Below are 5,500 nucleotides of genomic sequence, written 5' to 3'. Positions count from 1 at the left end.
TGAGAATGCTTCTCCAGACTTTGAAATCCTTCATTTTAATGTATTTTTCAATTCTGTACAGCCACTCAGGAAAACCATCTGCATACATTAATCTTGGAATACGCGTAGCAGTGCCCATGACAGTATCAAGTTCGTGAAAATGATTTTGACTTTGAGATTCCATTTAAAATTAAAGCAGATTGAAGTCACAAAAGAGTTTAAGGTTGATGATGATTACGACCATAAACTGGGTTTACGGTTGAAGAGTTTAGGACCGTAAACTTGGTTTACGGTTTAAGTGATTACGACCGTAAACTGGGTTTACGGTTGAGTTGTTTACGACCGTAAACTACGTTTACGGTTGATGAGTTTACGGTTTGTACGTTTACGTTTTAAGCGTTTACGGTTTTTGAAGATTCACAGTTTACGGTTGTTGAAGATCTTGAGTTTACAACCGTAAAAAGGGTTTACGGTTGGCAGTAAACTCCCAGAAAGCCTTCAAAAACACGTTTTTGCAGTAGATTCAGTTCCTTTAACCACTAAAACACTAAAACCAATCTTCGAACAATAAGAATATCAGTTTAAGCACCCCAAATCTTGATTGAATGAAGCTTTGACACCGGTTTTTGCTCTGATACCAATTGTAAGGTCCTGAAAAGGATCATTACCAATGATTAAGCAACAAACAATCACAGATAGAAGAATAAGAAGAAAAGAAATCGAGCTTGCACACGTTTATATTCAGAAAAACGTCAGGTACAACTCGATGGAACACTCTGTAAACGCAATGGCATCAACAACTACACATATACCTATACCTCCGCTATTCATACTAGACAGGACCGCAAACATGGTTTACGACCGTAAACTAGGTTTACGGACGTAAACGTGTTTACGGCCGTAAACGTGTTTACGGCCGTAAACTCAGTTTACGGTCGTAAACACACTTTCCAACAGTAAACACCTAAACAACTCTCAAAATGTATTACAGACTCATACTGAACTATTACATTGAAAGCCTAGGCCAAACCACATTAACTGGACCTTTCAAGTAAAACCCTAAAAGTAAATGACGGGTGGACAGGCCTAACTCGGATACAAAATGAACAATACAAAATCCCGTGAACACGCAACACTAAATACCCAACAGGTGGTAGCTGGGATACCTACCTTCCCTTGGCAGTGTTTTCCTACAATAATAGCTAGCACGCGAGCATGAACCGTCTTCCCTTCGAGATGCTATATGGGAGGAAGTGCAGTACCCCGATATGATGGGGTGAGGTTTGACAGAGGGTCATGGGGAGTACCGAAGTGGTACTCAAGATGACAGAGAAGATCCTACAGATCCGAAATTGACTCCAGATAGCCCAGAGTCGGCATAAGAGCTACGCCGACAGACGTCTATCAGACCTAGAGTTTCAGGTAGGAGATATGGTCCTCCTGAAGGTTTCACCTCGAAAAGGTGTCATTCGGTTCAAGAAGCGGGGCAAGTTGGGCCGCAGATACATCGGTACGTTCAGGGTATTGATCCGGGTGGGTCGGGTTGCGTATCGATTGGAGCTGCCAGCTGAGCTTAGTCAGATTCACAGCACCTTTCATGTCTCCCAGCTGCGGAAGTGCTTAGTGGATGACTCCGCAGTTGTGCCTTTAGAGGATATTCAGGTGGATGACAGTCTGAACTACATCGAGAGACCAGTAGCCATTCTCGACAGGAAGACGAAGGATCTGAGGAACAAGAGGGTAGAGTTGGTGAAGGTGCAGTGGCAGCACCACAAGGGCTCTAAGTGGACATGGGAGCCGGAGGATGAGATGAGGGAGCACTACCTAGAGCTAATTCCATACGCAGTAGACTTCGAGGACGAAGTCTGAGATAAGTGGGGGAGATTTGTAACACCCGGTTCCTGGTATTATTTAACTAATAATTTACTCATTTTAGTATAGAAACCCGACGAGTTGGAGGCCCCAAACTCATCGAGTAGAGATGGATTGGGACACAGTTTTAACTGACCAACTCGACGAGTTGAGAGCCCTCAAATCGACGTGTAGGGCTGGAAGAATGAAACCCTAATTTTAAGGGTTTTGCACCCTATTTAAACATCTTAATCCCCTCATGCTAGCCTCATTTCGAGCCTCCAAGTCCCAAACCCTAGATCTCGAAACCCTAATGCATCGTGTGACCTTATGAGTCATTTTTTAGAGAAATCTTGTGTGTGTGAAGCTTGTGGAAGAAGGAGAAGCTTGAGGACTCAAGAAGGAGGTTAAAGATCCAGCATCTTCACTTCATTCTCAGCATTTTCTTGTAAGCAAGTCTCAAACTTGCTTAATGATTACTTAGATCTCTTCATTTTCACTTTTGTTGGGTTTTTGGTCCAACTAGCATGATCCTTGGGAAATGGACGTCCCAAGTGAGTGTACTTTCGGATCTGGAGCCTTGAAGGGTTTCATGGCATAAAGGTGCAAACTTTATGGCCACTAAAGCCCCATGCAAGATTTAGGATATCATTTTGGCCTTTTAAGCTCCAAAAGGCCATGCATAGAGAGAAATTCAGAGACTTTACGTGTTCATGTAGTTTCTAGGGTCTATATCTCAGTTTGTATGCCTTAGCTTGAAGTATTAGTGGTTTTTTGATCAAGATCTAGGTCTTAAAGAGTTAGGTTTTGAGCTAAATCCATTAAGGAAGGGTATTAGCGGGTAAAGTTGGAAACTTTACCTGTAAAAAGAAGTTTTCAGTATGTATATGAAGTATGGAGCTTAGATCTGAAGGATAGGGGCTTAATCCCATAAGAAAGCTTAACAGACTGAAGAACTCGACGAGTTCATGGGGAAACTCGATGAGTTGGGTTGGAGTGTCCTGATTCTGTGGATAGAAAGAACTCGACGAGTTCGTGAAAGAACTCGCCGAGTTGGATCGCGATTTCACGGTTTTATGATTTATGGAACTCGGCGAGTTGATGGACCAACTCGGCGAGTTGAGTCAAGCCAGAACGTTGACTTTGACCAGAATGTTGACCTTGACTTGGACTTTGACCAAGGTTGACCCTTAAGGGGTTATGAGTACGAAAAGGGAATTAAAGGAAATCTTCTATGTATAGGGGCTTGAGTCGGTTGATATCCGGAGCTGGAGTTTTTGCAGCTACTTCCAGTTATCGAGGTGAGTTACCTTCCAGTTGAAGTGGGTCTAAGGCAGCAATTTTGGTCCACTAGTAACTGATTATAGTAGGTATGATTGTCTTTGTGATAATTGGCTGGTATGCGACTATCTGTTACGCTTTATGTGCTAGTATGCTATGATATTATGTGATAGTGGTAGGAGGGGTAGGACACACCCTGTTACCGGTCGAAAGGACCGAAGGGGTAGGCCAGCACCCTGATATGCTAGGCAGTATGTGACTTATGTGTTTATGTACTAGGATGATATATGGTAGTTGTAGGGGTGAAATAGTCCCCGTTACCGGTCGAAAGGACCGAAGGGGTAGGCCAGAACCCTGATATGCTAGGCAGTTACCAGTTGAAAGAGACCGAAGGGGTAGACCAACACCCTGATATGCTAGGCAGTTACCAGTTCAAAGAGACCGAAGGGGTAGGTTAGCACCCTGATATACTAGGCACTATGCTTATTTTATGGTATGTGGTATGATGGGAGAACTCACTAAGCTTTGTGGTTACGGTTTTTAGTTTTGGTTTCAGGTCCTTCTTCTTCGAAGGGAAAGGAGCTGGCACGATAGCGACACATCACACACGATTTTTACGGACATGAGATCTTGGGAGATTTACTCTGACATTATTTTTCTATGACATGTTTTAAGATATTTGAAACATGGGTTTTTAGCATGAAATGAGATGACATCGTCAATGTTTTCAGATTACCGTTTTTATAAATTGCTTAATTAAAAATGAAATTTTTGGTCATGACTTTTGGGATGTTACAATTATACTTTGTCGATATACAAGTATTAATGTTAAGTATAAGTTTCCCAAACACTTACACTCTAAGTACAAGGAACTTGTAGGTATTCTACTTATTCATTAAGTAAACAATTATACCTAGCACACATACTCATATATAATTGAAATAAGATTTATACGTAGCGGTTTTTACTCGTATAGAATTGAAATAAGATTTATATGTAGCAACCTTCGTTTGTAAGGGATTACAAACACTTATATTCATAGTATATGAAACTTATAGGTATTCTACTTATTTAGTAAGTAAACCATTATACCTAGGATATATACTATACGTTAGAAACAAGTATGAGTTAGAATGATATTTTCAAACTATGTTCTATACTTTTGAAACTTGGGAAAAAAAAGTACTATGTTTACTCGTAGTCAAAACTTGTGGACTCACCAACTTTATGTTGACGTATTTTCAAAACGCATGTGTTTTCAGGATCTTGATAAGCTGGAATGTTTCTCGAACAGGGGAAATTTTACTTTTATCATTTCTGTTCATAAGGAACATATATAGGTTAAGACGTGTCCGATAATTCGGATACTATATAATAATCACTAGGAAACAAGAATAATGTAACTTTCTATCATCAATGGAGGTACGTTGTTTATACTAATTCTTTTGTACTATTCAATATACGTTTGATAACTATGATACAAGAATGAAGTTGACAGATTGGTATCAGAGCTATTGACTATAGCGAACTAGTACTTTCTTAGGAAAGCACGACTATAGTATAGGGCTTACTCTATTAGGTTTAGGTATATCCCTTAACATACAGTTAAAAGTATTATTAATTATTTACTAAAGGACTACTTACGGGAGTGGTTACACGATAGACACGTCACCTTGGGTTGTTGGATTTCAGAACGGCTATATGCTAAAATGTTCCTGCCCTTTCGACTCTCCAGACTGGCCAGTGCCTTATCAGCTAGACCTGAAGTAACAAACAATAATTAATAAAGCATGAATATTAAAAATAAGAAATATAGAGTCATATATGAAGACTCAACCCCACGATGAGAATACACCTAAAACACCCAGAATGTTTTTGATCTCAAGGATTTAGTTCAAATATTCCAACTAAAGTTTATATGTGTGTAGATCCTATCATAACTAGGTGTAGGTGTGCAACTACATTTTATTATGATCAGATCATATGGACTATTTAATTTGGAAGTAATATTTGTTAGACTAAACACTCGGTGATCCAAAATGTATAGGAATTCGACATGGATTATTCCCGAGAATGGATAATCCTAGAAGATATAGATGAAGAACAAGAATTTTCATCTCCTCTTTTATCAGATGATCCTTACTAGCCCAGGATTCCAACTAATTTCAACCCAATACCCTCAGATGACAGAACACCTTTTCCACCCGACGAACCATCTGAGGAAATGGAAGAGAGCAAACCTATGGAAGAAAGCGAACCTATGGAAGAGAAAGAATCAGTTGCATCTTCTTTACCAGCAATGAATACTCTTTATCGTCAATTTCCAAGATGAGCCAAGATTAAACGCGTGGCTCGTAAGTCCATACCAAAATGGATAAGGATTAAGAAG

The sequence above is a fragment of the Lactuca virosa genome, chromosome 8 (assembly GCF_052849685.1).
Source record: "Lactuca virosa cultivar CGN04683 chromosome 8, Lactuca_virosa_CGN04683_v6, whole genome shotgun sequence".
Classification (NCBI taxonomy): domain Eukaryota; kingdom Viridiplantae; phylum Streptophyta; class Magnoliopsida; order Asterales; family Asteraceae; genus Lactuca; species Lactuca virosa.
Note: the sequence above shows the minus strand (reverse complement) of the source record.